Here is a 14,607-nt window from a genome sequence, read left to right as displayed (position 1 = left end):
TGCACAGTAAGCATCTCATGTAGATGGGCCCAGAGAGCATCTAGATTTTCATGGCTTGAATACTACCTCTTCCCCAGAAGTGCAAATTAGGATAAAAGTTAGGTTAATTGGTTGCCTAAGGATATTTCCTGAAGAAGTGTTGGCCTGGTAGATAACTTTCCACAGCACCTCTCTTCTAGGCTCTAAATAAAGTCACAAACCAAGAAGACAAGCACTGTTGAGAGCCAGATCTGTTCAGCTCTTAGCTGCAATTGTTACTTTGGGACTAGCCTGAAGTCCTCAGAAACTGGTATGCATAAAGGTGACAAGGATTGAAGGATGTTTCTGATTCACTGGGTGTGTCTATATGTGGATTTGAACCATCTTAAATTTACGGGAACAGGCTGGAGTCTACATATGCAGACATTAAAGGGCAGTAAGGCATCTACACATGTGTTACTGCACAGTAAATAATCGGGCATAGATTTGATACCAGCATGATGCAAGTATCAAATGTATGCTCAGCTCAACATAAGTCACCATATTTACTGCACAGTGTGGGCATGCACATGCAGATGCATGCCCATACTACACAGTAATTTTGGTTACTGTGCAGTAAATGCACACGTGTAGATGCACCCACTGCATCTGAAATGCACTGGACACATCTAAATGTACACTTTATTATGCAGTAGCCAATTTTTCTGCACATTAAGCACCACTAAAAAAGTATGCACTTTCACTACTGCGCAGTAGGGCAGTCTAATGTGCATTTATTTAGTACCTCACATTACAGATACTAAATTTAATGTGCATTAGGAAAAGCTCATTAATGAACATGTAGATGAGCCCACTGGGCATGTCTACACATGTGTCCCAGTGCGCCATCATTTAGATCTTGCTTTAGCAAGTTCTAAATGACGGCACAGTAGCCACCTATAATGCACAGTCCTGGTGGTGCACGGGTGGTTTCCAACCCTACTGCGCAGTAGCAATGAGCTACTGTGTAGTAGTGGCCACTTCACAGTTAGTGCCTGCCAATACTACATTGGCATAGCAATGAGCTATGTCACCGTACCTCATTACTACAGCAACATAGCGTCTCATGTAGATGTGCCCATTGCAGTTCCAAGGGTACAGCTCTTAAATCATATAGGTATTATTTAGATAGATTTCATGAAACCAGACATAACCCTCTTAAAGTCACCTATCTAGGTGCTGTGGGAGACTTATGATCAGATGCAATTTTAGCATATTCTTACCTGCCTGGAAGAAGCCAAAAGTTAAAGAGAACAAGAAAGAAATTAAAGGGATTTAATCCCTGTAGGGGAAGGTAAGTGGGTGGCCAGCATAGTCAGACACAGACTACATTATTGTTGGCTAGTTCTCACAGCAACTGCATTTGTCTTGGATTAAAAGTCACACAAATGCTATCCAAGTTTCATAGTAAAGTGCCATGCTAGAGCTTTCTGGAGGAGAAATAGAGTCTGAACTGAGGAGAAAATGAGGAAAAGGGAAACTGCTAAATAATATTCCGCGAGTTCTTCAATGTCTCCTGCCCTTTTTGGGGGTGACCTGTGATATGCAAAAGGGTGCCTTCCAACTTGAATAACATTGGACCTCCAGAATTTAATAATCTTTGCAACTCCAGCAGTTAAACTGAATATTTCTGGAACTTTTTCTCAGGAGTCCCAACCTCTCTCAACTGGTAGTGGCAAACTTCTCTGGACTGAAAATGAGCCCAAGTTGTTTTGTGGGGGATTTTTTCCTAAAACTTTCTGATGAAGTCCCAAGCAATGCTCACCTTCACATGTAATAACAGAAATTCAAAGAAGAACAATAACTTTCTCTCCTAGCATGGGTTAGGTATTGTACCATAGCAATAAGAATCTTATGTTAATAATATTCAAAACAGAGAGATTATTTTTTCTCTCATACATATGCACAGTTCACTGAGAAGTCTGAGTAGCATATAAGAGCACTAGGAGGGGGAATGCAAAAATCCATAAGCCACTGATCCAGATTTATTCTAAAGAGAGAAAATTATATTTGGTTCTAAAGGATCAGGATACTAATATTTTATAGTTTTACAGTTTCTTTTGATTTATAAAGGAATCACACATTTCTCTTTATGAGCTAAAATGCACAAAGGGGCGACAAAAGGGGAAAGACTTTATTACCTTAGTGCCAAGGCCAAGTAGCTCAGTAATAATTTGCTGAAACAGGGGTCTACACATATTCTACAAGTAAAGTAGACATTCAACAGACAGTTCCCCTCTGCTCCCTCCCCTTTCCTGCTTCAGAATATTGACACGTCAAGAAGTTAACTTTTTTTCTGGTCTGTGGCTGTTGCTAATTTGGATAGGAATTATTTGGCTAGAATATTTGTGGAAAAAAGCACTGAACATTGGGAAATGCTTGCAAATGTGGATAGTACAGCCCTTGGTTTTATTTGGACAATTTCCCAGACAGCACAGAAATTGAGGCACAATGCATTTACATTTAATTTAAAATAAAATGGTTTTATTATAGAGATTCCAATGTAGCACATCTATGGTAGCACAAAAAGGCTTGTTCTTCCACTTGAATCTGCCCTTCCAAGGAGTTCTAGTACACCATTCTTTTCTAACATTTCCTGAATATACATGTGAGAAACAAAAAGAAAAAATGATTCTCTTCAAGATCATCAAATTAAAGGATTACCATGCATTTTAACATCCTTACATGATGTACCAAGTACAAATAATTTAATTATAGTCAGATGACATAGCATTGCCTAGGAATCAGTATATCCTCTGTTCCAGATTATTTTATAGCTATTTCAAATTCAGACTTTATAAGATACTGATTCTTTACATTCTGTATTTTGTTTCTTTGTTGTGAATCAGAACGAGTGGCTGTGGTGTCACTTTGATTTCTATGTGTGCATACTGTTGCCCTGTGTTCAATTTTATCAGAGAAAAATCTTACTAGATTCAGAAGATTAAATTTTCAGAGAACTAAAAAACACAATTCATACTGTACCAATTCCTTCAAACAACAGATGTTCTCCCTTCCAATGACTCCAGTCACCATGTCTAGTCAATCCCTGAATCCTCTACTGAGACAGAAAAAATGGAGAAATATATTTTGATCACTTGCTTTACTATGCTTCTATCTTTCCTCTTTCCTACCTCATAACTAATTTTCTCCTTAAGTTTTTACCTTATTTCCTCCTGCTTTTTCAAAATTGAATAAAAAGCACCTTTATAAAGTAAAATGGCACCAGCACTATTTATTAGAGACATTTGGCCAGATTTACCACTACCTTGAACCTTGTGTAGTCATTTGGACATGACCATATGGGTCATGGTATCCGGTTTTTCCAAGCTGTGCAGAGTACAACAAAGGTCGTTTTCAGTCCTAAAGAGCTATGGGGTTAGTTGAAATGTGGAGATGCCAGTCCATGCACTGAGGAATAACCTCTGTTCCTGGAGGGCATGTGTACTGGGAGTAGGAATAATAATTGGGGGTGGAGAGGGGATTTTATTTTAAGTAGATTAAATTTGGGGTTAATGGCCCTTCATGCATCTCTATACATGCTGCTTACTCTTAATTAATTAATTAATGGTATTATTAATCACAGGTGAACAGTGCTCCAGGTGTGGTAAACCAAATAGCATTTATTTGACTATTACAGATCTTGAGTTTAAAAAAAAAAAAACAGAAAAAGAAAAAAATCTCAATATAATCAATAAATACTTTCAAATACAATAGTTTAGTCATTTGTTGAGAACACAGTTTATAATTTATGACTGTTGTACAAATGTACAGACCTTTATTTATTGAACAGCTTTTTACATTTATTTGAAAGAAAAAAATAAACATTTTCAGCTGTTTTCAAATGACTCCACCCATATATAACTTGAAGCATGGTTTTAAAGTTCAATTTCAAAACTTTTAATTAAAAAAAATTAAAAACATTTACTTAGACACTCCCCTGAACAGAGACTGGTAGTATTTTTGTATTCCCTATTTTGGCATACAGTGAAATTGGCCCCTGGACAGAGGTCTAGTCTACAGACTATGTACAAATGAAACTCCATTTTCACCCTCAACATTAGGCTTAAATGGAACTGCAATGGTCAGAGACCTAGTAATAACCATCTCTATAGGGATGAATTTCAACCATTAATCATTGCTGTAAGTAATACACTCTAAATAAAATTCACCCTTAGGCACAGGATGGATGCTGCAACTTAGATTATGTCTATATTACTTCACTGGTAGGTCTAGGACTGCCCCCCCAAATCTTGTGAACTCGCTCTACTTTGTGTGCCAAGGCCAAGTTATTTGTGTAGATGACTTAGGCTAAGGAGATATTCAAAAAGCCTGAGGCCTAATCAACCTAATCAACACAGGTTTCTCCAAGCTGCATAGATTGGATCACAAACAAACAGAACTCATGTTCACCCTTCCTTTGGGGGAGGCAAGCAGAGGCTGCAGTGGCTGAAGCCAGAAAACTTGGGGTGCTCCCAGCATAACAGACATTGCTGAGGGCAGCTGAGCCCAGCTGAGTGGGGGCCACCCTGACTGGCTGCCTGGCACGTGACCCCAAGTCCCGGGTGTCTGTGGACCTGCACCCTCCCCCCGAACCAGCCTAGAGTTGTGACAGGCAGAGGTAGTGGCTCAGCTGGCCAGCCAGGCAGCAGGGAAAAGCCCACATTTGGTGGCCCCCATTCTCCCCCTCACCTGCCATCCCTCCTCTCCTGGTAAAAGGCAGTGGCTTAGGGTCCTGGCTTTGCTGCCTCAGCTCTGTGACAGCCAGGAGGTGGGGACAGTTCAGCATTCCAGTGGAGCAAAGGATTATGGGCTGAGGCGAGCCTGTCTACCCTGGGAGGTGGAGGTTAGCAGTAGAGCCACAAAGCATCTTAGGATGCTGGGGGACTGCAACCTAACTTGATTTGGGAGGAGATTCAGCACAAAAGTTTGATAGACTTGTCTAACCTAACCTGATTAAATCTGACACTACATCCCTGTAGTAGGCCTGTGCGAATAGGGAAGTATTTGATTTGGATTCAGCCAATTCAGAGGACAAGTGATTTCATTAGGAGATTCAGATCACTGTCCTGAATTGATTCAGCTCAATTGGCTTCGGAAGAGTCAGCGCTGATTTGGAGAGATTCAATGATTCAGATCAGGGAGAGGCAGGCACAGCCGGAGGCTGCAGGTTCTCCCGTGACTCATCGAGCTGTGCCTGCCTCTCCCTGGGTAGGGGGAGCTGCGGGAAAAGCCCCCATGGCTGCTGTGCCTGGCTGCAGCCTAGTCCCAGCACTTTAAATAAAAAAAAAAGGCCTGCACTCATTGACTCTGGCAACAGTGATTGGGGTCTCTGGGCACTCTAACAGAGTGGAGCTCTGAGGGGCAATGGGGATTTCCCCCCTCCCGCACCTGGCACCAGCACAGCAGCTTCCCCCATGGCAGGAGTCCAGTGCAGCTCAGCAGGGTGCAGAGTGCTGTCTGGAAACTGGGACTGAATGGTGCTGGGCTCTGGCTGACATGTGGAGCCACCCCAGCTCCCAGGCAGTGTGCAGTACCCTGCTGAGCCACACTGCATGTGCACCATGGTTGTCAGGTGGGGGGTGATCCCTGCTGCTCCCCACTGCCCCACACTGCATGGCGGGGAGCTCTGCCATGAGCCCTCAGAGACCCTAATCCCTGCTACTGAAGCCAGTGAGTATGGAGTTCTTTTGTTGTTTTTTATTTAAGTGCCAGAGGCTGGGCCAGGCAGTGGATGGGGCCGGGCAGGGCAGCCATGGAGGTTTCTCCTGTGGCTCCCCTGGCTGTGCCTGCCTCTGCCCTGGTGGGGGAAGCCATGGGGGCTATGTCTTGCTACCACTTGCCCTCCTGGCACCCAGGGGAGGGGCACAATGCAGGCACAGCTCATTCCAGGTGGTAGCAGTACATGGCCCCTGCTCCCAGTGCTTCTATGTCCACATCAGTGTTGGGAGCAGGGGCCCTGCTCTGCTACCTCTTGTCAGCGGACATGAGGGGCATGGGATGTGGGCACAGCAGCACTGGGATTGGGGGCTATGCCCTGCTGCTGCCTGCCACCTTCTGCCTGGAGTGAGCTATGCCCACATCCTGCCCCCCGCTGCAGCTGGGCAAGTGGCAGCAGGGCATAGCACCTACTCCCAGGCAGCACACAGGTGCTGCTGTGCTCACATCCCGCCCCCCCGCCACACACACCCCTCTCCCTGAGTAGCACACCCCCATGCTCCGGCTGAGCAGCTTGTTCTAGACGCAGCCCCTCCCTCCCCCATGTCCCTTCCCTGCTCCCTCCCCCAACCCCAACAGATTTACCAGCTGGAGACAACTGTGTCAGCTGCCTGTTTAGTCTATAGCTGAATCTTTGAAGTGGCCGAATCTTTTCTGAAGCTTTTCTGAGTTGATTTGAATGCTTCAAATCGATTTGGAGCTTTTAAATGGTCTTCCAATTCAATTCAGATTCGGAGATTTGGTCCCTGAATCGGGCTGAATCTACTCCAAATCAAATCAGCTACAGAAGCTTCGCACAACCTTACCCTCTAGGTCTATTTTAATCTGGGATCCATCACTTGTAAACCAGTCTATGTGCACTAAACTTCTGTTCTGTTATAGGTTTAGACCAGTTTCTGATCACTTATACTGGTTTATGCGTAATTTCTGTACCTAGCCTTACAGCAGCTTTGAGCACATGCCCTAACTCTGCTCTCAGATTTTCCAGAGCCAGAGCACCTGAGCATAATCTTGGAGCAGCACCCAAGTCATCCACGTTGCTTAGGAGTGAGTCAATGGAGCTTGTTTTTCTGTGATAATCTGGTGTCCAACAAGGAAGTTATATAAACACCATTGTGCATTCCTTCAATCTTGTTTCAATCCCATTTACATTTCCTTTCTGCTCCTTATGTACCATGGAAAAGATCTCTACATTTGTGGTTAGGGGAGCAGAATGGGAAGGGAATGTAGAAGGGGTTTTTTTTTTTTTTTCCTTAAGTACTTTTACAATAATTGTAGTCCGTAGTTTTTATTTTAATCAAAGTATGAATAATGAAACATACCATTCTGTTATACAAAAATGATTACTTATGAAGAATTTACTTTAAATCAATTGCAAATTAAACATGGCAAGCACTCTTGTAACAGGAATGGAATAGATTAGTTTAGGGGTGCCCAACCTTTTAGCCCCCCATACCAGGATCAGAACTTCCTCCCACTCCTGTACGCTGGGATTATGCCCTGAAGACCTGTCACAGCTCCCTTCCACCCATTTGCAGTGGAATTGGGTCCTGGGGACCTGGCATCATTCTCTTCTGGCCTCCCACACTGGGACTGGGCTCTGGAACCTGGCACCACCCCTACCCGGTCCTGAGTGCTGGAATTAGGCACCAGACCCAACATGTAGGGCCCAGGACTCACCATGGGTATGGAAATTTGGCAGCAGGAGAACTATTCCACTGCTTCGTTGCTGCCAGATTTCTGACCCATGGGGAACCACAAGGGCTGGATGACATCAAACTGCAGGCCAGTTCTGCCTTGTGGCCTGGGAGTTGAGCACCCCTGAATTTGTGCATCTAGTTTTGTATCTTGTCTTTGGCAGTAATGATGCCAGATTCTTGACATTATAGACATACAGCATAGATATATCATCAGAAATAGAGTAAACATAAAAATGCACCCTGTCTACCTAAAGCTATATCAGCAAAAGGGAAGGAAATAATTTTGTATTTTAAAACACTTTTTACATGCTCCCTAAAATCCACAAACAACGGAACCCTGGCAGACCTATCATATCTAACCATGGGACCCTAACTGAAGAAATATCAGGTTTTGTTGAACCCATCCTAAAACCGCTTGTCACCCACAGAGCGAGTTTTGTCCAAGACACCACAGACTTGCTACGGAAACTTAAAAACATAGACCACCTTCCCAGCAACACACTCCTAGCCACCATGGACGTTACCAGCCTATACACCAACATCCCACACCAGGATGGCATCCATGCCTGCCTTACATATCTACAGGAACAAGATTACAACCCAGAATACAGACCCAAAGGTATCACTGAGCTTATACACTTCACCCTCACACATAACAATTTCACTTTTAATAATCAACACTTCCTCCAGACGATGGGAACAGCTATGGGCACTAAAATGGCCCCACAGTATGCCAACCTTTTTATGAGCCACCTGGAAGAAGACTTCCTCAAGAACTGCACCATCAAACCCTTGCTGTACTTACGATATATCGATGACATCTTCATCATTTGGAGTGAGAACCAGAAATCTCTAATTGAGTTCCACCAGAAATTCGACAGTCACCATCCCTCCATCTGACTTTCTTTAGAATACTCCAGCACCAACATCTCCTTTTTAGACACAATGATCAGTATCCAGAAGGGTAAAATACAGACCACAGTATACAAGAAACCCACAGACCAACACACATATCTGCACAAAACCAGCAATCACTCGAAACACACCAAAAAAGCTGTGATATACAGCCAAGATACCACCGCATCTGTACTGAAGAGAACACCTGGGATCGCCACCTCACCAATCTTAAAAAGGCTTTCACCCAGCAAGGACACTCCTCCAGAGAGGTAGATCGCACGTTTGAAAGAGCCACCTGGATACCACGTGAAGAACTGCTGCAGTACAGAAGAAAAACACCCACAAATCGCACACCGCTGGTTATGACCTATCACCCATCCCTTGAACCTATACGGAAAATCCTCAAAAAATTGCAACCCATATTAGAAAAAGACCCTATTCTTAAAAAAATCTTCCCAGAGTCATCCATCCTAGCCTTCAGACAAGCACCGAACCTCGCCAACCTCATCACAAGAAGCAAACTTCCTCAGCCCCAGAACACACCAAAAGCATCCAGACCGTGCCATGACAAGAAATGCAAAACCTGCCCCCACATCTCCACCACCTCCACTATTACTACACCCCACAACAGAGCCATCAGCATCCCAGGATCTTACAGCTGCACCTCCAGGAATGTAGTATACCTCATCCAATACACCAAATGCCCTGATGGAAGATATGTAGGAGAGACCAGACAACAACTGCGCACCAGAATGAATGCACACCTGAAATCCATCAAAGACAGAAACACCCAATTACCGGTGGGGGCACATTTCTCACAGGAGGGCCACTCTCTCTCCAATCTCTCAGTCCTGATCCTCAAGGGAAATTTACACAACACATCCCAGAGACGAGCCTATGAGCTCCATTTCATCAACCTGCTGGATACTAGAGATCAGGGACTAAACACAGACATTGGATTTTTGATACATTACAATCTGCCTGGCAACTGACTCCCCAGCCCAGCCCAGCCCAGCCCAGCCCAGCCCAGCCCAGCCCAGCCCCTGGCTTCTTTACTTTTCATTCCATCCAGGAAGAGCACACAGCAACTGCTGCAGCGTCCTTAGCCTGATGAAGGGTTTTTGAACCCGAAAGCTTGCTTAATAACTATTCTCCAACCATTTGGGTTGGTCTAATAAAAGATATCAAATTCACCCAAGCAACCTTGTCAGAACATTTCTTCAACATCTAGAAAATGTCTTATATTCATGTATGTTCATGATTTTGATTCATCCTGATGTTCCATGAAATGAAACCTGCTCTGCTTTAGACTTCTCTGAGAAAAAAAAATACTACAATATGGCAATAGGAGTGCCACTGAAAAGGTTAATTTAAAAGTATATGTTACAGCTATAATGAATTCCGAATTTTTTCCACAGAACTTCACTATAAATGGAGTTTCACTATACCTGGAATTGCAATTTGCACATTATAAAGCACTGAAACAATTTGGGACTCTTATTCCCCATCACTAAAATAAGCTATAAATGGAGTGTCACCATAAATAGAGGAGTCTATAAAGGGAGTGCTAATTAGATGGCCAGATAGAGTCAAATAGGACAAGCTTCTTATGAAATGTTAACATTTTAATATAATAGATAATCTGATGTCCTATCTGGCAAAACCAAATGATAAATAATAACAACATACTAACTATGAAATAATAATTATAAACCATCCTTCTGTTGTTTCTATATGCACTACACAAATCAAGCAAGGGCAATTTTTTTTTCTGTTTTTTTGTTTCTTTTTTGATATGTAAATGTATTAACAATGCTAAAAAAAAATTAACAAGAAAAACAATGATGTGATTAATATCCTATGGCTAAACATTTTAGCCTCAAGTTATGTTGAAAATTTGTGTTTAACTCCTGTCTGTGCTGCAATATTAAAGAGTACATTTAAAAGTGATAGAGATGGAAAAACACCTGATAAAACTTTCAGGAAATAAACTCATCTAGAAAAATCATTAGATAGATGTGTTCTTGATGTAGGAGGCTGTTTGGATATAATGTAAAAAAGAAATACCAATACACTTTGCTAGCTTTTTAAAAATCTTGTGTATCTGAATACATTTCCAGTTTTGACCTGGGTGTTAAATGGAGGATAATTTCCTGGAAATTTAAATTTACTTAGGTACTTGAAATGTATTTAGGTTCATGCCCTTGATAATTAGCAATTAATGAATAATCTTGAAAGAACCAGTAGAAAAATAGTTGGAAAGCAAAGAAGAAAATGAGCCTAATAAATTCATTAACTTATGAGTTTCCTGTCTCCTGGTTCACTAGATCTGACAATTTTGATTTTTTATGGGCACCATCCCTTGAAAACAATCTCCCTACCCCTACCCCCAAAAGCCAAATAAGCTTTAGGGATATTTTAATACATATGCTTATATTATGAAACAAGTTACAATGAATTGGTGATAAAATAAATAGTATGTTATATCTTTTTTGATAGAATGGATACAGCGAGTTCTCATTATAACCATATCTAAGTATATGTATACAAAGACCTCTCAGAGGGATCATAAACTGGATAAAGTTCTACATGGAAGAAATTAGATACCTCTTCTTGTATGATAACAAGATCTTAAATCCTTTGAGGTTCTGTTTAACAAATTCACATGTCTGTATGAGTTTCTAAGTGAAAACTCTTGAAACAGAGCTATGACACAGAGATAATGCTGAACTTTGTGTTCCTGTCTATATTTTATTATGTTATTTAGTACCAGACTAACTCTTTAACTCCAGGATCTATAATAATCCCCATTCCAAATTTCACAACTTACATTTCAACTCCTGTGTTCAACTCAGGTCTCATGTTTACCACCTTTACATTCTGACCCCCTGCCCCTGTTAACTCTTTGCCTATGTTTGTGTACACTGTCATAAAGGAGGAGTAAAAATGCAATTATATAGACATAATTGCTCATCAATGTGAGGTAAGCATTTTCAGACCTATATGTGTTTGAGTTGAGTGAATTTTCTTATGCCTCCTATGTATTAATATCTTTTAATATGCTTACTGGGTGCCTGTACATGTGAGGGAGGTCTTCTCGGATGTGTTCTAATTATAACACACAAGCAGCTTCACTGTCATGTGTATTCAGCATCCCCCACATTTCAAAATGGCTGCAGGGGTGCTTTAACTAAAGTTCATCAAACAAACTTTAGTTAAAGTATCCACATCACTAATATGAAGCATGGGGCACTGAATACACAAGACACTGTGGGTGTTTTAACTATAAAGGCTTCTGAGGGCTGCTCTAATTAAAATCCCCCCCTCCCCTACCCCGGAGCATGTGTATAGACACTCACTGTCACCTCATAAATATTTTGTTTATATGAGGTAGTAGTGTTGGAGTAATGTTATAGATGTGATGGTCTGGGAAATATGTGAAAGGCAAGGATTTCTGTGGGTAATATCTTTTATTAGACCAATTGCACAATTGGGATAATTTTAGGCAAGCTTTTGAATGTAAGGCTTTTTTTCTCAATTGCTCAGAAGAAAGCCCTACATTCAAACTTATTTAAAATTTCCTCAGCTGTACAGTTGATCCAATAAAAAATATCACTACAAAATTCTAACCTTTTTTCCATACAAAAATTTGTGTACCATTCTTATGTCCAAAAATGTATTTATAACTTTTGTTCACCTTACCTATTATAATCTCTTCCCTATTAGTGTTTCTTAAACTTCTAATATACAGTCTTTTAGGGCATGTGTACACGAGACATGTTAATGTTCATTAGCCTAATTTAATGTGCATTACCAGCATGTGTCTACACGCGCATGCCTTTCATGACAATTAAAAATGGCAAAATTAGTCTATTCATGTCTAAATTTGATATATGAAAATGCGGGTATCAAATTTAGGCATGATTAGTTAAAGTGCTATAACTCATGTGTAGATGTGACCCGGCACTAACTTTAGTGTTAGGCCTGCCCAGCCACTAGCGGCACATGGCAGGGCTGCAAGGACTTGGCACTAACTTTGAAGTCAAGTACACTAAACTTTAGTGCTAAGTCACTGCATGTGTAGGCATGTGCCGAAAATTGCTTAATGCACATTAGCTTAATTAATATGCATTAAATTTATCTGCGCTTAAATACACATGTAGACATGCCCTTAGTATGCTAGTTCCTTACTAGTCAGTCTTCTCCAAAATTGGATTTTTGTTACAACAGAAAGGCTAATTGTGTGATACGTTGTAAAATATAGTCTAATGGTATTTGTATATATAGTATAGTGGAATATAAGGTGAAGACTTTTATTATACATGTGTATCATAAAATGCTTTCCCAAATTAAATATAGCTAAAATGTTCAAATGTTGAAGCCAGTTAGGCTCCTTTCCATATTTAAACTAATTTGAACAGTTAATGGAAGTACTAGATATTCTCCACCACAGAAAACCAGGCCACTTTTATTTAGAAGCGTAAATAAAATAGGCATTTATAAGCCTACCTTTGGGGACCAAGCTTTGAAACATTTGGCAAGTATTTATGCTTTTAATTTAATTTCTAATAGGAAAAACCCATAACTCTAATGGATGTGGCTAGGTAGAGGAAACTACTTAAAGCAATTTCTGCAGCAGAGACTATATAACTGAGTTACTTTAATGCAAATCAGTGTATGAGACACGATCCAAATCCAGTGGTTCAAAAATGTATAGCTAACATTTTTCCCATTATTTTGATTTTGTATACCTGTAGGTCCCCTCACGGATTACAAAAAGCATCCAGATCTTGAAAGAAAGCTGTCATTATATTTCTCTTTCAGTTTTGCAGCCTTCATGAGCTTGATTTTGATTTCAAGTGAAATAATGAACATTGTCAGAAATTTCCACTTCTAGAAATTAATAATACCTGTTTATAACCTAAGTCAGGGATGCTCACCCTCTGACCTGTGGGCCAGATCCAGCCCCTGGTGCCATGTCATCTGGCTTGCAGGGCTCCCTGTGGATCTGTGAGGAGTTCTACAGGCTGTAGCCCTGCATGCTAAATTGGAATAACAGGACAGCACAGGCTCTGATTCGAGCATACGGAGGCTGAGCTGGGGCAGTGCAGGGCCCCCAAAGCCCAATCCTAGCTGGGTGGAAGCAACAGGGGTCCCTGGAGCCCAATCTCAGACAGGTGGTGGCAGAGCAGGGCCCTGGGTTTCAATTCTGGCACAGGGCCCAATCTGGCCCAAGGAGTAGCCTTGTACCTTTCATCTCTCCTATGGGACCAAAACTGTGAGCACCACATCCCAAAAGCACAGATCCCAGGACTACACTAAAATCAAACACTTTATTGTGCAGTTCCACCAGTTTGAAAATAACTATCAGTTCTGTCCGAAGTCCCTGTTTTTGAAGTAGGGAATATCTCTGGAGTTGGTAGAATTTGTCAGCTTGATGAAACTGTTTAAGTAGATTCACTTACAAAAAGCAAAACTTGCACCACACAGGGTGCATCAACATGAGACATATATTGTGGAGATGTCTAATTAGCTCTGCAGTAAACATCTCACCATCTACACATGCACCCCTACTGGGCTCAGGAAACTTTGCAACAATAATAAACTTTGCAACAGGGTAGTACTTGTGAATATAAGTACCTACCATGGAGTTTTTTTGTGTGCATTAGCACATGTGTAGATGCTGGCCCAGTTGGCTGAGGCGTGAGAGTGCTTTAGTGCCAGCTAGCCCCATGCTGAGGGATCCTCATGCCCCAGCCAGCCCCTCTGCAGCACAGTGGGCCCATTCAAAGCAGCCCCAAACCAACAGGCTGACACTCCCCAGACTCCCTGCCAGCCAAGGCTGCTCTAACCCGGCTCAATGTGCTGCAGTCCAGGCACACGTGTAAACAGAGCTCACAGGAGCAATCAACTCTGGAACAATAAGCTTCCCCTTAATAGGACATGTATTGGCATGTGCACACTAATGGCACTTGTAGATGAGCCCATAGATTCTGAAGATATCTTTAAAAAGGCAGTTCTCCTGTTACTCACCTAAATATTATTCAAATAATTTGTTAGCATTTTTAGTATATGTATGCCCATTTAAACAAGAGCCTATTAAAGAAACAGACCTATTAAATAACCACATCTTCAGTGAAGCGAAGCCAGCAAACCCAGAAACAACCCAGCCTTTTTTATGTGAACACCTGACCAAAAATTACACTTGCAATGCCTAAAAGGTAAAATATAACAGAAAGTGGATCCAATGAGTAAGATGCGTGTAAAAGAAAAG

The 14,607-nt window shown here is 41.6% G+C and overlaps 1 long non-coding RNA gene across 1 annotated transcript; it reads right to left on the bottom strand.

Annotated features, from left to right (window-relative positions):
• Positions 1 to 2,480: 2,480 nt before the first annotated feature.
• LOC109284818 (uncharacterized) lies at positions 2,481 to 4,954 on the bottom strand. Its single transcript, XR_002092394.2, has 3 exons — positions 4,711 to 4,954; positions 3,004 to 3,079; positions 2,481 to 2,614 (listed from the first exon to the last, which is right to left on the bottom strand). It is a non-coding gene; the product is annotated as an uncharacterized LOC109284818 (long non-coding RNA).
• Between the last annotated feature and the right edge of the window lie 9,653 nt (positions 4,955 to 14,607).

The sequence above is a fragment of the Alligator mississippiensis genome, chromosome 2 (genome assembly GCF_030867095.1).
Source record: "Alligator mississippiensis isolate rAllMis1 chromosome 2, rAllMis1, whole genome shotgun sequence".
In the NCBI taxonomy this organism is placed as follows: Eukaryota; Metazoa; Chordata; order Crocodylia; family Alligatoridae; genus Alligator; species Alligator mississippiensis.
This window is presented reverse-complemented; position numbering and strand designations above follow the sequence as displayed.